General features: G+C 39.9%; 1 long non-coding RNA gene and 1 pseudogene across 2 annotated transcripts in view; one reads left to right on the forward strand and one right to left on the reverse strand.

The window, feature by feature from the left end:
- The window catches only part of LOC147632182 (uncharacterized), a 244,820-nt gene that overhangs the window by 134,140 nt on the left and 89,279 nt on the right, over window positions 1–21,401 (forward strand). The gene's annotated exons all lie outside the window — the stretch shown is intronic.
- On the reverse strand, window positions 3,836–5,593 carry LOC147632184 (UDP-glycosyltransferase 85A1-like; annotated as a pseudogene). The gene is made up of 2 exons (XR_015267427.1): window positions 5,005–5,593; window positions 3,836–4,912 (listed from the first exon to the last, which is right to left on the reverse strand). The product of XR_015267427.1 is annotated as a UDP-glycosyltransferase 85A1-like (transcript).

Raw genomic sequence — 21,401 nt, forward strand, 5'->3', positions numbered from 1 at the left:
TATGTGCTGGACACTTCTTCACTTCCATAGAGCCCTCTCTCTCTTAGCCTTCACCCCACAACTCTCCAAACCCCTCTCACATCCACTATGCTGACTCTTCTTCCCTCTGCTCCTCCAACACGCTGACACACCCCTACGCTCTCTAATCCTTGTGTTAATCAGACCCTTATCACATCAACAGTATGAACATCTTATTGAACTTGATGTGTCAATAACTCTCAATATATGTTTATATTTTTGAATTAAAAGCTTTAATAACATATTATAAATGTGTTCTTGTAATGTAAATGTGTATTCTTCATGTTTTAGTTTTAGTTTTTTTTTAATGGGGAGGGCAGGAGGTGCGCGGGGGGGGGGGGGGGGGGGGGCAGGCTCGTGGGATGCATCTAAATATATGTAATTAGTTTAGCATGTGAGTCCATTAGAAGGGACTTTTAATTCAAAATTTTAAAGTAAATTTATACAAATACATTTACAGAAGGGGTTTTTTTAATCGATTATGAAAAAACCCATAAGTTTCTAAAGGAAAAGGGGTCATTTTATTCATGAAAAATTCACAGATAAGGGGTTTTATAAATACTCCTTGAATGCACGTGATAATAGGGTTTCTTAGTAGTGCACCCTCCGATGGGGGAGGAGAGAATAGGAGAGAGAGAAGCAGATTTGATCTATTTTTCTCTCTTATATTCTCCTGCAAGCATTGGGCGGTAATGGCAAAGGAGCTTTTGAAACGCACTATTGCACTCCTCTTCCCACTGGTCTCGATGCTTTTAGCATGCTACCACTAAAATGTGATGTGTTTGAGATCTTAGATGGTTCTTTAGTCATGGGCAAAGCTCATTCACCCACTTTAAATTACTTAGGCAATGGATTTTTTGACACACTCCAAGGGGAAGGCAATAATTAAAAATTAGCTGCTTTGACCACTATTGGGGATCATACTTATTCTCCATGGAGTCCATTCCTGCACGTGATCCCATGGTTGGTGGGAACTTAAATACAATATCACCATTATATTGCCTAGGAATCTCTTGGACCTTGATAACCTCTTTAACATTTAACAAAATCTTTGTTAATGTGTTTCCGTTCTTCGTGCTCCACAGGTATCCAAGATGCTCTTACCCTCTCCTCTTGTTGCAAATGTGGATGAGGCTGAGTTTTGTTTTAATCTTGTAGGGGGTTGTAAAAATCTATCATGTTTGATTGAGTTGGAAGTATTCTAGGCAAGCTATCTAAGATGGCTATTGGTTGTGGGCTTGAGATTAACGAAGCATCAACTATTGCGAGGTAATTGCTTAAAAGAGAGCCTTTAAGTATATAAAAATTATCCCCCTGATGATTAGAGGTAAGCTCTAGTGGGACATGGAACTCTTGGGACCCAATATTTACTATTGCTTGCATGACATGGGGGCTACTTATTCTTGTAAGAACTTTGCGCTCACGAGAAGTCAACCATTGGTGGAACATAGATTCTTCTTAGAAGATGGGAAGGAGATTGTGAAGCTCATTTGTGAAGAGAAGTAAAAAGAATGTCACAACAGGTACAAAGTACACACCAAATGAATAGTGATTAAGACCTTGAAACTTTATTGTGTAAGTTATTCCGTCATTTGTATTAACAAACTCTTACAAACGAAACATGTATATTTACATGTACTTTAATAAAAAAAAACATGAAATTAAGAATGATAAGCCACTCCCATGGAGAGGAATCATGGATGAGATCTAAGTATAGAATGTTTAACTACACAATGAATATAAATGTATGCATCACTCGGGGGGGTCACTATATGTAAAATATCCCTATCGCGTGCGTTCAAGGCCTATATTTTAAATCCCTTATTTGTGAAATTTTTAATCTATATAATATCCCCTTTTCTTTATGAATCTGTAAATTTTTTTAAAATTTTTTAAATCATACCCTTATGTAAATATATTTTTGTAAGTTTCATAAATTAAAATTATGCTTCTATTGAACGCACGTGATATTCACATTTTTTTGTGAATGACCCCCCCCCCCCCCCCCCCCCCCGAGATGCATCATATCCTGCCCATGATCGATGATACATGAAATTAAGAAGAATGATAAGCCACTCCCATGGAGAGGAATCATGGATGAGATCTAAGTATAGAACGTTTGACTACACAATGAATATAAACGTATGCATCATATCCTGCACATGATCGATGATAGTGTGATGAGAGGGTGAGAAATGATTGTGTGAGTGAGAAAGAGCCCAATTTTTTGCGTACACTATGAAAAAAAAAGAGAAAGAGGCAGAGATCTGATCTCTTTCTCTCTCTCCCATGTGTCCCCTTCACAAATTTGTGCTGGCTACAACGTGGCTATAAACGCGGTTATATCTACGGCTATGCATGTGGTTATGCTCGTAGCTATATGCACAGATGCAACCGTATGCATAGCCATGCAAGAAAATTTTTAGAACTCTAAAATTCCTTTGTTATGTGTTTGTGGACGCAGCTCTACTTGTAATCAATGCAACTTTGCAAGTTAGAACAATCATGATAAGTTTTGGTCTCAAAGATTCCAAGAAACTCCTGGAGATTAAAAGAAATTAAGTGGATATGGGCCAATGCACTTTTTGGGTTACGTTTATAAAGGAGACGCCATACCCTTATTTTGAACTTTGCACAATAATATATATATATATATATATATATATATATATATATATATATATATATATATATAAGTAGATGAATTTTGGAATATCTTTTATAGGCAATAGGCTATAGTTGATGAATTTTAGAATATCTTCTATTTTGAAAAGAAAATAAATTTTGGAATATCTTTTATAGGCTACTGTTTATAATTGCATATCTATTTCTAGGTAAGCTTTACTTCTTGAAGTGTTTAGGTGATAATTTCCAACATATGCCTCCTTTTCTTTTGTAGGTATGCCTCTTGTCTTTTCCAACATATACTCACGCTCTCTCTCTCTCTCTCTCTCTCTCTCTCTCTCTCTCTCTCCCTCTCTCATTTTATTATAATTTCCAACATATATCTTATTGGCTAACGAATGGCTCTCCTATCTCTGAAAATTTAGAGCTCCCAAATGACTGCACTAATGAGGGATTTACCTCCATCGATTTTTTTGTTTTCAATATGGAAAAATCCTATGGATTTAGATTCCTAAAATTTGAGAAGAGAGACCATATATCATCTCTGAGGAGGCACAAAAGGATTAGAACATTGTTGCACATGCCCAAGAGGACGTACTTCCCTCCCCAAAAGCTTGTGGGAAGAGAACATCAACTCTTAGACGTGGGGGGATGCGCACGAGCCTTAGCCTTCCTCATGTGGGTAGCTGCGTGTCATTGTCTTCTGACAGGGTAGAAGATAGACATGGGCGACAATGAGGCCAAGGCAGGCAGTGAGGGGACTTGAATGGAAATTGTACATATAACTCTTGAATAGAAATTGTACATATAACTGGCACCTTTGAAGACCGCATCACGAGAAATAGCAAGAGGTTGACGACAATAGAGGACAACAAGAGAGAGATCATTGGGGACGCAACAAGAGAGGAATTGATGTGGTTATGAGATGAGATGACGGTTATAAAAACCTACATTAAATAAGGTTGAAGAAACCTAATAATACCTTAACACTTTTAAAGTTTTCCTATTACACCTATTACACAAATTAATGAAAAAACATTTCTCCCTCCTTATCCGCCCCTAGTTTCATCCTTGTATGCCTCCTTGTCTTTTTTGTAGGTGCAAATTTACGACACTCACACTCTCGTTTTATAAAATGTACTACTAGTACTTTTATATTTGATGTTTCATCGTTCATTGCTAGAAAACAATGGAAGGCGGGCCTATTATTGCAGAGAGCATTCTCTCGAAGACAGGCCTATTGAGAGCATCCCCTCAAAAGAAACCAATCATCTTTCCTACGTCAGAGTTTCAAAGAATGGATGTTTGCCTAATCTGACAAGATTATCTTATGTAATCATGCCTACCTAGGAGAAAGCCTTAACGACGGCCTGGATGTTGCTGTGTGATGATCCTCCGGGCTGCAAGCTGCGGTGTGCGGCCTCTCTGAGCTTGCTAGCATTCTTCCTCAGCGTCTTACCCTCCTCGCCTTCCATTGCAGCCCTCACCATCTTCTCCACCTCGCTTCGTCGCACAAGGCCATCTTCGGCTTGGAACCGGAGCCCCACCTTCCATTCCTCCACCACAAACTTGGCGTCGAGCCACTGGTCCGCGAAGTAGGGCCAGCAGAGCATGGGGACCCCTGCGGAGATGGCCTCGGTGGTGGAGTTCCATCCACAGTGGGTAAGGAAGCCGCCCACGGAGGGATGGGAGAGCACGCGGAGCTGGGGCGCCCATGACACTATGTAGCCGCGGTCCTTGGTGTTTTCTCGGAACTCTTGTGGGATGCTGGAGGCGTCCGCCACGAGGTCTGGGCGAAAGGCCCAAATGAAGCTCTGCCCACTGGCTTCCAGGCCGGCAAGCAGCTCCTCAAATTGCTGCTTGGAGAGGAGCGTGATGCTGCCGAAGGAGATGTAGAGCACGGACTGTGGCGGCTGTTCATCGAGCCACTGCAAGCAGTGGTCCTCTTCCTTCCACAGGCTGGTGCTGCTTTCCCCCTCCAATTCCTCGATGAGCGGGCCCACTCCGTAGATGGCGCAGGGCCGTCGCAGGTGCTGGGGCAGGGCTTGGAAGGCCGGGGCCTCGAGCTCCTCAAAGGAGTTGACGACGATGGTGTGGGCGCTCTCGTAGGCTATCCGGCATGCTCGAAGAATGGCAGGGTAGGATTGCTCCGTGTCGTCCACTACATGCTTCATTGATGGCATGTCAGCGTTGCGCAGCGCGGGAAGGCCTGGAAGGTCCTTGCGGAAGAGATCTGCTGGCCTCTCTCGATGGATGCTGGCGTGCATTGCTGCCAAATATGTAGAGCCGGCAAATGTCGTGATCAGACAATGACGATGTAACTAATTGTGACTGGAGCAACAAAAGGAAATTTTAGCTTACCGTCTTCCAAGGGGATGAGGCCGTTGTGGATGTGGAGCAGGAGGAGGTTCATGCTTTGGCTGGACGGGAACATAGCGATCCTCGGGAGGTTGAACTTGTCGCCCACCCTCTATGCCGGACCGGACATGAAGATGTCGGAGATAACACACGTGACAGGGGGGCCTTCCTTGTTGATGTGCTCCACCAGCTGCGCGATGGGACCACTCAACCCCTGCATCGCCTCGAGGAAGTCGGCCATACTCATCCGGAAATCATTGGCCAGGTCGAGACCCTGGACAGGTATGCTAGCTCGGCGTATATTGCTGGGCGGCGGCTCTTGCTTTTCATCTACGTGCTTGGCAGCAGCGCCCTGCGGGTGCTTCTCGTCCTCCAGCTGGATGATGCAGCCGGGCAAGGGGATGGCTACTGCGTGCGGCTTAGTTGAGTGAGCGGCGGCGGCGGCGGCGGCGGCCATATTGGAACTGGCTAGCTAAGGTAAAGTAGACAGTGATGAATTATTGCTGCAGATCGAGAAGAGGTCTCTGCGCAACTGTGATTTTATAAGCGAGGGCAGTCTCCGGTCTCTACTTAACGTCATGTGAGAGAAGGGAGTCTATAATTTCTTAATAGTTTCGAACGTCTTTCTTCATCGTTTGCACTCTACTTCTGTCGTCAGGCCCTTCATCACTAACGCATCTCAAGGCCAGCTTGCTAGCGAGACTCGGTCAAATGGAAAAGTGGATTACAAAGATATCATATATTTAGTGGGAAAGTGGATTACAAAGATATCATATATTTAGTGGGAGAGTAGATTACTCCATCAGCTCATAATCGCGTAGCTCACCCGGACCCCGAAACCGGACCTAACCGTTCTACCCCTTCAAGCCTTCACTTCCAACAAAAGGCTTCACTTCTTTAAGCATGCCTTCATTTCCAAAAGGGTTGATGTGTTACTTTTAAGAAAATAGTATATCTCTCTCTCTCAACCTTTGAGGGCTCGTTCCTTGAGCTCACACTTATTTTTGGGTGCACACAATGCACATTCTTACGCTTGTGCACACATTCTTGCACTCTCTCCCTAAGTCTCATCTCTATGAAAACCTTATAGAAGGTTTGTACCTTGATCTCGTATTGTTTTGATTGCCCAAGTTCATATTTTTTTCTTGGGTGTGCACAGTGCACATTCTTACGCTCGTGCACACAAATTCTTGCACCTATGCACATTTTCTCTCATTGGGACTCCTTGAACTCTTTCTAAGTTAATGTGGGGGGAAACAAATGTCTAATGCTCGAGGTGGGATTCACACCCATGATCTTAAACTCCACATTAAGTTGCATCCAACACCCCAAAACATATTCATTTAATTAGCGCTTCCTCATGATAATGGATTGGGTATGAGATGCTTTCGTGAACCCATCTCATGGCAAGTGAGCTGCATGAAGGGAAATATAACCCATTATGGCAATGAGATATTCACTTTTAAGATCTACAATATGTCAACAAAGATCTTCATTATGCCAAAGAAATAATTATGGATAAGATGTAAGAAGTTGGGCCCATTGAGCATTCACAATGGCTATCTCCGATACTGGTCATCCCTAAGAAGAAGATCGATAAGATCTGCAATTGTATAGTCAACTTCTGACCACTCAATAAGTGCATGATCAAGGATGGCTTCCCTTCATCTACATCTGTGTAGACTTCACACCACTCAATCAATGCATGATCAAGTATGGCTTCCCTCGAGAGAGAGCCTTGGAGGGTGTAGCGGGAGTCACGTGCTCTTCTTATCCATGGATGGCTTCAATGGCTCCAAGGTATAGCGATTGACCATCTAGATAGGCTCAAAACACCTTTTATCACATGTAGTAGAGTACCTACACATATGTTATGATCCCATTCCACTCTACAACACCTTGGCCTCTTTTTGACCATGAAGATCTTCCAAAAGTATCTCAATTCATGGATAGCTTCAACGACTACAATCACGTTGTGAATTGACCACCTAAACAGGAGCAAAACAACTTTTGACACATACTAGGGCACATTAGGAGGCATTTAAACTTTAAAAGGGTCCTTTTAATTAACATCTCATTACGAATGCACCAACAGGAAAAGAGGAGTGTGCACATTCTATCCACTTGAAAAGTGGCCGGGGGGGGTAGGCTTTCAATTTTCATGCATCCAAAAAGCCTAAAATTTTTAAAATTTTAAATTCCCCCAAAATGGTCCCATCAGGAGAAATTTGAACTCTAAAAGGTCCTTTTAATTAACATCTCATTAGGAATGTACCAACAAAAAAAGAGGAGTGTACACATTCTATCCACTTGAAAAGTGGGGGGGTTAGGCTTTCAATTTTCATGCGTCCAAAAAGCCCAAATAACCCAAAAAAATAACTTCCCCAAAATGGTCACATTTTCCTCCAATACCACCCCTAAAAATATCCTATGGTCTAAAAGTGATTTTTCAACCTCTACTCCTCTTTTCCAAGCTCTAAGCCCCAAAATGTTCCATCCCATTTCTCTCCAAAACCACCCCCAAAATATCCTATGGTCAAAAAGTCTTTTTTCAAACTCTTCTTCTCTTTTTGAAGCTCCTAGACCTCTAACGACCTACCCTCTTTCTAATCTCCCCTTTCGTAACCCCTAAATTCTCCCTTCCCAAGCTCTCTAACTCTCTTCCTCCCTTTCTCTCTCTACCTCTCCATATCCACTAATCTTCTTTCTCCCTAACCTCTCTTACTCTCTCTACCTCTCTATAGCCACTAATCTTCCCCTTACAAAACAACTAATCTTCTTCCTCCATAGCCACTAATCTTCTTCCTCCCCAAGCCCTCTTCCTCACTTCCTTCCCAATTTCTCTCTCTCCCCCTCTCTCTTTCTTTCTCTACACATTATTGCTCATCTTTAAATCTTTCCTAGCTAATCTCCCTTTCTATCTTGTCTTCCTTCCTAAACTCTTTTTGTCTCGCTCTCTCTTCATCCATTAAATTATGGCTTTATCAATCACTTCAAGAAGACGAGAAGAAGACCAAAGGAGGAGATTGAAGAGCTCCTATTACACAACACAAAGGATGAAATGGGGAATGGGTAGGAACAAGCTTTTGTAAGGGTGCCTAGGTTTTCATGCAACCAAGTGCATGTGGTCCACATTGTGTTTTGATCGAGGGGTTTTAAATCATTATTAAAAGGATAAGTTACTTAGGTTCAAGAAAAAGAAGGAGGAAGGTTTGGTGGCTATCAACATTTTGTTCGATCGACGGGTTTTAAATCATCATTAGAAGGGTAAGTTACTTGGGTTCAAGAAACAGAAGGGTAAGTTACTTGGGTTCAAGAAATAGAAGGAGCAAGGTCTGGTGGCTATCGTCCAAGGTGTACCTACCTCATGTGAAGACTCACTATGCAACTCTTGCTTTAACTACAACTTCCTTACCTTTGTGTTAGTTTAGAACATATGAACCAGATTCTTCCATGCAACTGCTAGAGTGTTTGCATTATGTATGTGTCCTATCATAGTGTCTGTGACACTAATTGAAAGCCAGTACATGAATTTTCTTGCACCCTGATTCCAATCCTTGAATGCCTTTATATCTGTAGGAGTGGAAGTCTCCTCAGATAACTCTGGAGGCTCCTTATTGTCTCCTTCTGCATAATCCCAAAATCCTTTACCCAACCATTAGGAACATAAAATTTGAGGAATGTTAATTTCAAGATCGATCTTTCTTTTGCCATTGCTCTTCACTTGGTTTAGATGAGGAACACCTCATAGCATGATCATCTTCTAGCATGTTGTCATCTAAAGATATTGCTTCTTTACAATATTGATCAAATTTTTTCGGATTGGATACAATGATTAAGTTATGTAAGCGATTATTCTTCAAGCCCATCATGAAGCATCTCTTCAATTGAAAATCATTTAATTTTTCCCATGACTCACAACGTGAGTCCAAGAGTTTTATCCTAAGGATAAAATCTCTAATGGATTCATTTGGTTGACACTCAATTGAATAGAGTTCTATTGTTACACTCCGCTGATCACCTTGTCTGGAAAAGCCATGTATAAAGGTTGATTTCAAGGTTTTAAAGTTGGTCTTGATCGCCGGCATCAATGTGATGAACCATCGACTAGCTTTTCCCCCTAAGTATAAGTTCAATGCATGTACCTTAATGGGGCTGGTGATATTTCCAAAGGCTTCATATCCCTGTTCAAACATTTGAATGAATTAAACACGGTTTGTTGTTTCGTCATATTTGCCCATAATCTTAGAAATTTATATGGTCGTATTTCTATTTGAGTCACTGAGGCCGTATGTGAGTGCTGTTGTTGGAAGAGACTCAGTGAGTCACTGAGGCCATATGTGAGTGCTATTGTTGAAGAAACTCAGTGAGTCCTAAGGCCACCCCCCTTCCTAGACTAGTCAGTATGTCCAAGGTGTGGGCATCCAAGAAAGGGTTGGTACTTATAGGATTTGCGGGAATGTTAGGCAAGGGACCAAAGCCTAGTGGGATCGAAGTGATAGGAGGTGTAAAAACCTGATGACACGCTTGTTATAGGCATGGCTAATGGCATCAGGAGGTAAATTTGTGGCATAGATCTCAATGGCTCAAAGATGTCAGCCATTGGGTTTAGTCCTTCTGTGATCCCTAGCAATCCCTCTATCGTGGCCATGTAAGAGTGCCTAAATGCTCCTTAATGAGCAATCACAATTTTATTTTATTTTTTTACTTTTTATACTTTCCCACAGCCCGTTACAACCTCAAGAGGCTTGGCGTACTCTTCGTTGGATCAAACGGGTGTCCGTTTGCCCTACAGGCATGGCTAATGGCATCAGGAGGTGAATTTGTGGCATAGATCTCAATGGCTCAAAGATGTCAGCCATTGGGTTTAGTCCTTGTGTGATCCCTAGCAATCCCTCTATCGTGGCCATGTAAGAGTGCTTAAATGCTCCTTAATGAGTAATCACAATTTTATTTTATTTTTTTACTTTTTATACTTTCCCACAGCCTGTTTACAGCCTCAAGAGGCTTGGTGTACTCTTCGTTGGATCAAACGGGTGTCCGTTTCCCCTAATTAGCTTAGGCACTATACACACGTAAACGACCTCTTAGAGATATTTTTTCAGAAAAAAACGTATGCTAGGAACTTCCCAGATGCAAGAGGAGGCCCTAAAACCTATTTTCCATCACTGTCTCAAGACGAAAAAAAAAATTGAGATATTTTTCCTTGTTTCGGTGTTCCAAGAGGTATTTTGAAAAACTCTCTATGAGGGAGTTGTAGTATTTTTGGAGTACTGCAATTCTCTGAATCGTTTGTGATTTTGTCGTTTCGACCTTCAAAAAGTAGCACGGCTCGTCATCATTTTTACACTGTTTTTTACGATTTTTTCGTGGTTTTTGAGCTGTTTTTTGACTCGATTTCTAAGTCGAATTTTGAGACTGCTGGTCAAAGGCCAAAATGGTCGATTTTAACTTCGAAAATGACCAAGTCCAAAGTCAAAGAGCTTGATATCAGCTTTTCGATGAGCCCTAGAGCACCTTCATCGGATATACAGTTTAGGAGATATAAGCCTCCAAACAAGGGTGTTTTCTAGAGTCTTTTTTTTTGGGCCGACGAACCCCTTTTCATGTCGACGGACTTCACAAGTTTTATAAATTTTATTTTTTTTTATTTTTTGGTGCGTGAACTCTAGTGTCATGAAATTACAGAAAATGGTTTACGCCGTGAATCGAACTTCATGGAATATTAAATTTAAATTTTTTTTTCATGCTGTGAAACTTTACATTTTCATGCCGTGAAACGTTAAATTTTCACGTCGTGAACCGGACTTCACGGAATATTAAATTTGATTTATGTATTTTTTCTTTTTTACGTCTAACTTTTCACGTCTGACTTTTCACAGCCTGACTTTTCCACAGCCGGACTTTTCACAGCCGGAATTTTGTTCACAACCGGATTTTTTTTCACAACCGGAATTTTTTTTCATGGCCGGAATTTTTTTCACAGCCAAATTTTTTTATTTGTTTTTGGAGTCTAGTGGGAAATACGAATTTCCCTTTTTGGGGGGGAATATTTTTTGAATTTAAAATGAAAGGGTATGGATATTTTTCCAAAAAGATAAGTGAAAATCAAAAAAGTCAACCTTTTAATGACACCCCTTACACCCTTCATAAATGACCCCCAAAATGGAAAATTTTGACAACTCATGAGCATCTACTCATTGAATGCTCATTAGCCTTAATGAGTTATGTAAAAAAAAGTGATTAAAGATTAATCCAAGATTAATTCTTTCACTCTTTTACACTAATCAAGGACTCTAATTAATCACTAATCTCTAATTATTCACACAATTGAGCACATCATTGGATAGAGCAAGGGAATGCTAATCTTTGTGCATCAACAATTGTGTAAAATAGGAGATTAATTAGACTCTTCATTACAGTCTCCTCTTTTAAGGCAAAATTAAGCAAAGAGAGCCAAATTTCTCCAATTGATATGATTAGGTATTTTGATGCATCTAGATGCTCTCAAAACACTCAAAAATACCAATTTCTACTATTCATATGATTAACATATTTTCTAATTTTTTGGCCTCTTGAACAAGATTAATCATCCTTAATGACAAAAACTGGTCCAGTAAGGTAATTAGTCAAATTCAAGGGTTTTTCTTATGGTTTTAAGAATTTTTTTTTGAACAATTAAGCTACTCCTAATGCTTTCTAACACTCTAATACAAACGATTTCAACAACAAACATACAATTAAACTAGAATTAATGATCTTAGTTCTATGTTTAACACTAAAGTGAGCTAACATTCACTAAAAATTACATTATTTGATGCAATGGATACAAACTAAGCCTAATACAAACTATGTGCAAGTCCTAAGAACATGAAAAACCACAAAAACAACAAATTAAACCAAAAATTAAGCAAAAAATATTCTTTTCAAAAAACAAAAAAGAGAGCTATTCTACACCAAATCTCACATAAATCACCATCAAATCCATATCTTTTTCATGGGAAACCATTAATCAAGATAATGGGCAATGGGTTATGCGTAGATTAGAGGCAAAACGATGGAAAAAGCCAAGGGATAGCTCCCCGGACGACAGCAGCGCCAAAAATGTTATGGTTCACCCTAACCCTACTTGAAACACATCCAAAAAGAGATTACCTGGTGAACCGCAACTGTCGTGGGGATCTTTCCAATGGTTGAGATCGTAATCCTTGAGGTCTCCAAGCTCGACAACTCCTTGAGAAGCAATTCCACTGCGTCTCCACCGCGAGCATTGTCACACCGCCGCGTTGCACTACTACGGGTCCTCCTCCCTCCTCTCACCTTTCTTCACTCACACACACTCACTAGCATATGCATTAGGGAGAGCGATTAGCAAAAGGATTAGCAAGAGTAAGACTCAATTGCACAATGGGAGAGTATGTTGTATTATGAGAGAAAATCACTTATATACATGGCCATAAAGGTTCACACTCACTTAAACTGTGGGGCCGACCAGGTACTTTAGGCTCATAAGAGACCTAATGCTATTACAATGACTACTCTCATAATATATCCATGAAGTACATCACTTTTAAGACTTCATCCTATCTTGCTGCCACACGCTCTTGAAGCGGGAATAGCCATAAATACTCCGTCACACCATTACGGGTGCTGTCTCCAAGTTATAGCTTTGGACACTATTGCTTCATATCTTGAATGTATAACCTTGGTGTATCTACCGTGACTCCTTGATGTAAGATAATGGCGGTAGCTCTTGTTAATCCTAGAATTGGATTAACACTCAAGGCCTTAAAATGCATGTATGTACAAATTAAAATACAAGTGGACCACCCTAGAAAATCAATCATAGTACATTTGAAAAGTTATGAGGAAGGCATGGCATATGAACCTAGGTATAAATCAAAAGGAAGACGTGACATTAGAGCTAATGTTTTAATATAGAAATCTCATGCATAAAAATTATATATTTTTTCAACTTTCTTTCATTGCTTTGAAAAATAGTTGGTATGCTAGCTAAGTAAAAATTCTAAAAAATACATCCTCAAAGCAAAATATGGAATGTAAAAAATCTCTCCTTAGATTGGCCCATATTATTCTCTTATAATATAGCTAGTGTGGCTCCTAGGGCGTAGTTATTTGAGGTGTAGGCCATGCAACATCAATCATATAGAACATGGGGCATTGATCTTATAACCTACACGAAAATTGAAGCCATGTGTAAATATGTTCTTGCTTCCTTTTCAAAATCATTGTACATTTGTACTCTACATTGGGTCACAAGGAAGGTGTGCCTCAACACTAAAGGGCACGGTGTGATGAGCCTAAGTGCCCAACATGGGATCTAGGGCCCTTGATGCCCTCCTAGATTGGGTGCAATATGGACTGCCCAAATCGGGAAACTAGGCCCAACATAGTAAACTCGGCTGTTTCAATGATATGGCGAAAAGGAGTCTAGTGTGGGGCGAGGGAATTCCAACGTGGCGAGGGTTTAATCCAGCATGGTAGGGGGGATTAATCCAACGTGGCGAGGGTTTAATCTAGCATGGTAGGGGGGATTAATCCAACATGGAGGGGGGGGATTTTGATGCACTTACATGGGTTTTGCTACGCCATGCCACCCTTTGCCAGGGTTTGCATAGGAGGGGCTACTCTGTTTCACCCCTATTCTACATGGCTACTGCCCTCTGTGCCTTAGCAAGGTGTGTCCATAAGCTATTTTTCCTCTACTCACCTATTATTCTTATTCTCAAGCCTCTAAGATCCTTACCTATTGCCCTTCTTCTCCCTCTACTCATACCTACTTTTCTCTATTGCTGAAGAGAGGCATCAAGGCCACCATGATATCCAAAAAACCCCAGGTACAAAGGAGGGAGAAGGCTTCCACTAGAGGGCAAGATGAAGAGAAAGTAAACATCAACAAAGCAACCGTGCTACTAAAATCTACACACATTCAAAGTCTGCAAAGATGAAGTCCTCTTCTCCTAAAAAAGAAATTAGGTGAGATGCATGTAGACATGGGATCTCCAAAGTCACCCTCCCAATAGAAATTGGGGGCTACCATAGGGGAAAATTTGACGTCTGATAGCCTCAATAAAAGGCTTAGGAAAAGGTTGGAAGGGATCATAGAAGCGGCAATCGATTTGCAAGAAACTCAAGGTAAAGAGGCAAGTATCAATCAACAAGTGCTTGATATTGAGGTGGCAAGACGGATCAGCTAATTTCCTTATGATGTGGTCACATTGTCAGATGGTAGGGTTGTGTGTCAATGTCATGAGAGCGACACTTGTTTGCATGTCATAGAGCAAAGAGGAAGTGCATGGTAGAGCACTTGCAGCTTGTCTATGGGAGGATAAATGTTGACATCCCCAAGTTGCAAAAACCGGTCGTCCACCCAAGAGCAAGGCGATGGTTTGTACTTCTCCGCACCCTTTATCTCAAACGTGGAAGAGGCAGGCATACCTAAGATCTAAAGACAAGGAGAAGAAATTTCAAATCAATCGGCAAAAGTATGAGTGTAATCAATATGCGAAGGTGGAGCAGGTATGGAATGACCTTCGTATGGAGTTCAAGACCACATCAAAAAAAGAGTATGTTTCTACTTGGGTGAAGCTAAAGATGGATAGATACATGTGGATGGCAGAGGCTCGCCTTGCCAAAATCCAGGAGCGGATCGATGGTGCTACAAGTAAGAAATCAAGCTTTTATTTCTTCAATCTTGTTTAAGTTTATGGTTTTATTTCTTTGGAAATTTTTGAAACATAAAGAGTTTTGGTGTGGGTGACTAAGTTGCACAATAGTAGGGTTGAAAATATGCAAGACTAAAGTGTCCTCTACCGATAGAGTCTTGCAAGAACACCATATTCATATGAGTGTATAGTAGGGTATCCAAGAAAGGAACATTTTAACCCTTAGTAAGGTCTATGACTTTCATTGATACAAGGGGAGTAGGAGACCATCAAGCCCCCCTAGGCTAGGGAATGGATATTTGTGTGTGAGTGTGTGAACATGAATAGGTGGGTGTGTGTGTGTGTGTGAACATGCATACATGGATGTGTACGTGTGTGTGTGTGTGTGTGCCGTTGATATTCACAAAGCAGGAGAGCAACAAGGGATGGGGAATGGGTTTCGATGTATGTGAGTGTGTGAATCAAAGACTACTGGTCTAACTTATAAGGCTTGTAGACGGACAGAATGGAGGCTGTGCATAAATTGTGTTAGTGAGCTAAGAGCTCCAAGTGACAACATCCCAAGCAAGGAGGTCCTCAAGCACACGTTGCACGAGCACCTCACTTTGCGCACATGTTCACGATAGCATTGTGAAGCACAATGCTTTTTTGCAGCAAACCTTGTCTCACAATTTCAGCACAAATTTCTTTTCCCTTGTCAGCAATCCTATAGTGCAGCAACTAAGCATCGCGCTCATGGGTAGGGATTCCACATTTATTCACCTTTGAATAATGCTTTCTTTTTGCCACACGCTTGTTTCCATGCCACAATTTCTAGAGAGAGCCAATGAGCTTTTGCTACATGGATGCCTTCTCCTTGTTTGCTACCCAAGGTAAAAATGCCCAAAGCATGGCCATCTAAGTTTACATGCCCATTCCCATGACCATGCACCTGCCAATCCGAGTTTCCCATGCCATGCATAAGCTGAGTTTACCATGGATGCCCATGCCCGTGCCCGTGCAAATTTGCCCATGTCCATGCCGAGCAAGGGACAGCTACATCATGTCACGGCTACACGCCATGACACGACTACATCATAGGTAGATATGCAAAATAAAAAGAGCTTTGGGTTTCCTCATGTGGTGCTGGCTTTTGGGGCAACCCAAACCCCATTTTTTTTGCATTCCTAGGTGCAAAGAACAACATATCTAGGTTTTTGTTTATTTCTGAAGTTAAAAAACAACAGAAAAAAGGCAGCGATGGAGGACCCTAATCCCAATAGCGATGTGGAGGACCCTAAACCTAGCAGTGATGGAGGTGTTTTTTTAATGTTTATGAAGAAAAAAAACAGCATGAAAAAACGTTGTACCTGGTAGCAATGGACGTTGTCTCGATAGCACGGAGGAGATGCCGACAATGTTTGAAAGAGGAGATGCAGCGAACGGAGGAGATGTTGTTAGTGGTGGAGACCAAATGCAAGAAGCCCTTTTTTGGCTTAAGCTACCTTTCTTTTTCTCTTTCTCTCTCTCTCTCTCTCTCTCTCTCTCTCTCTCTCTTTCTTTTTCCCTTCTTTCTCTCTCTTCTTCTTCTTCTTCTTCTTCTTCTTCTCCTCTCTCTCTCTCTCTCTCTCTCTTTCTCCCTTCTCTCACTTCGGCCTGATATTTAAAGCCTTCAAACTTGTTTTTTGGAATTTTATCCTTCAAAAGAAAAGAAAAAATCTTAGCTATAAGAAATATAATTCTAACTAATATTTATCATTGAAAATAAGCGCTCCATTTTTTAGGCTTGGGTGCATTTATAAGCAAGATGTGTACTAAGAGAAGAATTAAAGAAATTTCTAAAATATGTTAGAATTTAGTTTTAGGACAAGGCCTCACCAAATTCCATGCATAGCCGCATCGTGCTAATTTAATGTATTTAATATGAATTTATAGCAAGATCGTCAAGTCTAGTCTTGACATTGTGGAATTTTTAGTTAGGGAGGGCAATGTATGCATGGCTATTTAGTTAGTGAGCAATTAGTTTGAGAGATCATGTTAGTTAAACAAATGAGTGGGTTGTTAATTTTTACAATTTATGATAAGTATTTTTACGATCTTTCTTGAATGCAACAATGTGTGAATGAGAGCTTATAGTCTACTGTGCTCTCTTATACCTATAGATTGTCTCTTATTCAAGTATATCCTTTTGAAGCTCTCTTATAGTCTACTTTACTCTCTTATACTCTTATACCTATAGATTGTCTCTTATTCAAGTATATCCTTTTGAAGCTCTTCCTCAAAGTCATTTTATTCTATGGAAGCTTACCTTGACTTTGTAGTGTACACAATAAAGCCACGGAGGGTTCCTTTGAGAGAGGGTAAGCTTATTATACCAAATCAGTTCCTCATAAATAAAATAAGCTCGACCCAAACCATAGAAACCTTGAATGCAGTGGGCACAAAAAATTACCATTTTTAATTAAGCCAGATTGTCATGTGGATGCAGAAGGAAGAAATAACCAATACAGGTTGGAGTCCTCTGTTTCTTTGCATTATCGTATGGTGGTCGGGACACATTTGCATAGAAATTCTCCCCAAAGTTCTAATGTTGCAGGCCCATCATGTATTGTCTTGGAGTCCTCTTCAGATGATGATAGCAATCCCTCTTCAATGGATAAAGAAGTGGAAAATCTAGCTCTAAGGAGCAAAGATGGTGTAGCTTCCATGAAGACAATGTAAGGGGAGAATCCTTTTAGTCCTACTATTTTAGAGAAAGAAGAAAGGGGAATATGATGATTTTTAGAGATGCAATACATTCCAAAGCATTATCCTAGTCATTAGCCAATTACCTCCATCAAGCTTGTTATGTAAGGTTGTCAACATGATCGAGCATAGAATGATCGTCAGTGAAATACTTAGGCAGTATGATGGAGATGTGTTATTGGAGTTCTGACCAAGATTTGGAAGGTATAGAAGCATGGATTCAATGGAGCACAATATGATGGCCACCCATGGACAATTGCATATACAAGTAGACAATCATTTTGGTGGCACTATGAGAGTCATCCAATGCGTAGGAATGTCACAGTTCAGGAGGCTTACTTGCCCAAATTATCAAAATACTGGCATTCAAAATGAAGTCTACTTCAAGGGTTCATTGGCTAGGAAGTTAGAAATGGGTATGCTTGCAGATGACACAGTAAGGTGATTTGTCACTTTTACAAGATACTCGCTACATGTATTATTACTTGCCAATGTTCAGCCTATTATGTCATGCCCTAGAATAAGTGTTATACAAGATTAATGATTCATTGTGGGAAACATAAGCATGTAGTATAGCTAGGGACATCTAAAGCTACCACATTAAGAAAACTAGAATGTTGGTTCAACGAGCCATTCAAGGAGATAGGAGTATTGGAACAAGGAAGATTTAGATGAAAACAGCCAAACAATTAATAATGTCTTCAGTGCTAAAACAATGTAGGGTTGAAGATGATACTGTTGGGGACATTGAATTGACCAATTTATTGGAAGAAATGGCTCCTCTAGTGGGGGAGAATTGAAGGTACCCTTGTTAATATGTTCACAAGATAAAAAATGCCCATATAGTTCTTTGGGTAATAATGGTTTTTTTAGGTTGTAGATTGAGAAGTATTGATGCGATAAAAGAAATAAGGTTTTCCCTACTGGGCTTGGCTATAATTATATCTTGCTATTAAAGAAGAAATCAACATATAATTTTTTCCAAGAAAGTAGGTTCGTTGGGGACAAGGACTGCCAAGTGAAAGGTTTTTTCACTACAATAGAATGAGGATCTAGTAGATCGAAAATAGCATTGCTTTTATAACTACAAGGGCATGGAGATGTCACGCTAATTTTGTTGCTAGACACACTGCTATTTTTACTATGGTCTCTGCTTCAGCAGAGCAAAAATAGTAGTAAAATTTCACTACTCTGCAGTAAAAATAGTATTTCACTCTGTTATTTTTATTTTTGAGCATCTATTGCATTACATGAAAAAAAAAAGCTACGATAGACTAGGGAGTCATCACAGGACTTCCCAATCTGCCCCGGCTCTTTTGTTTTTGATACAGATAGTAAAACTTGAAAAAGAATTTAAAACTAGGAAGAATGTAAGTGAAAAATATATATTTTATACTGCTCCATCAGTAAAGCCTTTGGCCATATACAAAAAAGAAGAAGCAAGGAAGGTATGGTTAATAGGAATCTTCATCAGATTCCTTCGTCTCATCTTTGTCTTCATCTTCATCTTCACTTACTTCACCTGCTTCATGTTCATAGTCTAGATCTTCCTCTTCCTCTTTATCCTACATATATGTAAAAAAGAGTAAGGTAAGTATAAAATAATAAAATACAATATATAGATAAGAGAAGGGCTTATGTGTTACTTACCTCGTTAGCTTTTCAGTCCCCAGAATGGACTCATTCAAATGCACATCTTGCGTACGCATCTTGCATACCCATTCAAGCCCACAATTGTGAAAGGGAGACTTTATACCCATAATCATACTCTTCTTTTGTTGGGTCACTCCCAACAACCTCCCTATACAAAAAATAATTAAAAAAGAGATAATTAGTTAAAGGAGAAAATAGGCATTTAAAACCAAATTAGATTAAATAAAGGAGAATAGTAAAATAGACACTTACAAATCAAGAAATAAAGGAAGATTTTTTTCCTCTGGGGCCACCAAAGTGTGATGCTCCTCGCTTCCATAGTCTTGAAGCACTTTCCATCGCTTGTTATTGAAAAACACCTAGATGCTTCCTCTTAAAGCTCCATGTGTGCCTCCACTCATCTTGCAAGAAAACGCTTAGCTTCTCCATATTGTTGATCTTGGCCACTCTCTTTATGTTTACTCTCCTATTAATAGAGAGCAAAATCTGTATCCTCTTTTTGATCGAGTCGTCCGAGAAGGCGAGGCCAGATGTGCCTGGATGTGGAACAACAAACTCAATCCTGAGCACATAAATAATATATCGTTTTGAAATATCATATTGTGCTTTCCACTTCTTAAGGGAGTTTGTGAACTCTAAGCCAGCAAGTACATACATCCAGTTAATGACTTGCTTCCCTCTACCATCCATACGAGGGCCTAACGTCATGTACATTATATGGTAGGGTTCATGGATCAAAATGTGGGATGGCTCTCCTTATGGGGTTGGCTTAAAATGAGTGGATGATGACCCCCCCAGTTCTTAGTGTGTTGCTTTTTCCAAAGCAAAAGCACCATGCTCCCCCTGCTGCTACTAGGTCTACTAGAAGGGTGCCCTACAAAGACTAAAATGAAAGGAGAGATACAGTTATATGGCCTCAAGAAACATGATTGGCACAAGATATTATAGATATTCAAATATTATTTTATTCACTCTCTCTTTATGGCACATATATAATTTGTACGTTCATATCCTAACTTCCATTATTCTTCCAAATAGCTATAGTTAGTTGTGGAGACAAGAAGGTGAGAGAGGCTATTTACAAAATGGGAAGCTTGGTGAGGTATGAATCTTCTCTTGAATTCACTATCTAAGCTATATTTAATATTTTGTATTCTTATGTAATTACAAGTTATGTATAATAAATAGTATACATGATTTCTATGTATGTAGGTACATATCCTTAAAGGAGATAGATCTTGCATCCATTGAGATGGCTTGTCTCAATGCTATTGAGGCACTATCTAAGCTATATTTAATATTTCGTATTCTTATGTAATTACAAGTTATGTATAATAAATAGTATACATGATTTCTATGTATGTAGGTACATATCCTTAAAGGAGATAGATCTTGCATCCATTGAGATGGCTTGTCTCAATGCTATTGAGGCACTGTGTATGATGGAGGAAAACTTTCCTAAAATAATTCTCACTACCCGATTGCATCTTGTGGTACATTTGGTTGATGAAGTGGAACTCTGTTGTGTGTTATTCATGTTTGAATCATGGATGTTTTTTCTTGAAAGGTTCATGAAAACCTGAAAGGACTTTGTGAGAAAAAGAGCAAGGCCAGGCCAGAACAAAGTAGACATATTCGCAACTAGTGGAGAAGCAAGCAAGTGAGGCAATCAAGCATCCTTGCCTTAGATAGTTGTTTTATTTGGTGGGAAATCCGTATCGCACATTGGGGAGAATTGATATGTCAACGTTACTCTCACTAACTTTTTTGTATGGTTATTATGATAACATCCTTTAAGTTAAGTCTTCATACTTACAAATGTCAAAATTTATGTTTTCTCTTCAGTAGAGCTAGCAAACACGCCAAGGACAAACCTTGCAGAGTCCAAACATACTTGCATGGTGGGAGACGGGATAACATTGTATGCCTTGGGGGGTTAACCTAAAAATATGTAAGTATAGCACATGAGTTCAAATGAAGGGATTTTTTAATTTAAAATTATAAGGTAAATTTACAAAAATACATTTATAGAAGGGAGTTTTTTTATTTTTTGAAAAAAATACCATAAGGGGTTATTTTATTCACGAGAAATTCACAGGTAAGGGGTTTTTTAATACCCATTGAATGCACATGATACATCGGGTTTCTTAGTAGTGAACCCCTCGAGTATGATGTATGCATTTCAGACATGGCAAAACTCTCTATTGTAAAGTGCAAAAAGCAACATGCATACATGTTGGAAAACCATGTAAGGAGAAGTTGGTGGAACTCCAATGTATTAAGACACTAAGGTATTAGAAGGTGATAGGGAAGCTACACATCACAAAAGAAGGCGAT

This window comes from Cibotium barometz, chromosome 14 (genome assembly GCF_041138505.1).
Source record: "Cibotium barometz isolate CiBa-2024 chromosome 14, ASM4113850v1, whole genome shotgun sequence".
NCBI lineage: Eukaryota > Viridiplantae > Streptophyta > Polypodiopsida > Cyatheales > Cibotiaceae > Cibotium > Cibotium barometz.